General features: G+C 44.1%; 1 non-coding gene across 1 annotated transcript; it reads right to left on the bottom strand.

Moving 5' to 3' along the window:
* Positions 1 to 469: 469 nt before the first annotated feature.
* Positions 470 to 573, bottom strand: LOC130952176 (small nucleolar RNA R71). The gene has a single exon (XR_009074357.1). It is a non-coding gene; the product is annotated as a small nucleolar RNA R71 (small nucleolar RNA).
* Between the last annotated feature and the right edge of the window lie 307 nt (positions 574 to 880).

The following is an 880-nucleotide window of genomic DNA, read 5'->3' as shown; positions in this document are numbered from 1 at the left end:
AGGAGAATCTGAGGACAACTTTGAGGAAGCTCTAGATCTCAACATGGATAGAGAATTTCACAACCATGAGAGGGCTGATGGAAACAATGCCATTCCTGAGAGGAGGGTTCTTGGTTCATACATAAACCCAACCTCTGGGAATTGTGGTAGCAGCATTCAGAAACCACCCATTCAGGCCAACAATTTTGAACTCAAACCACAGCTAATATCACTGGTGGAGAATCATTGTTCATTTGGTGGGAGTGCTAGTGAAGATCCAAACCAACATCTCACCAAATTCCTGAGAATTTGCGACACTGTGAAGTCCAATGGAGTCCAGGAAGATGCCTATAAACTGCTCTTGTTTCCATTTTCACTTAGGGACAAGGCAGCTAAGTGGCTGGAATCATTCCCAAGGGACAGCCTAACAACCTGGGATGAGGTGGAAAGCAAGTTTCTGGCACGTTTCTACCCCCCACAAAAGGTCAATAGGCTTCGATCTGAGGTTCAAACTTTTAGACAACAAGATGGTGAGACGCTCTACGAGGCATGGGAGAGGTTCAAAGAATTGACAAGGAAATGCCCACCAAACATGTTCCCTGACTGGGTGCAATTGCATATTTTCTATGATGGACTTTCTTATGAATCAAGGAAGGCTGTAGACCATTCATCAGGAGGTTCATTGAACAGGAAAAAGACTGTGGAAGAAGCCATTGAAGTGATTGAGACAGTAGCTGAGAATGAGTACTACTATGCTTCAGAGAGACACAATACTAAGGGAGTCATGGAGCTGAACCATGTTGATACAATTCTAGCCCAAAACAAGGTGTTTGCCAAGCAACTAGCAGAGCTCACAAGGAAATTAGACACAAAGCAAGTGGCTGCAATACACACACAAGAT

Source organism: Arachis stenosperma, chromosome 9, assembly GCF_014773155.1.
Source record: "Arachis stenosperma cultivar V10309 chromosome 9, arast.V10309.gnm1.PFL2, whole genome shotgun sequence".
Classification (NCBI taxonomy): domain Eukaryota; kingdom Viridiplantae; phylum Streptophyta; class Magnoliopsida; order Fabales; family Fabaceae; genus Arachis; species Arachis stenosperma.
Note: the sequence above shows the minus strand (reverse complement) of the source record. Positions and strands in the feature narration are given on the sequence as shown.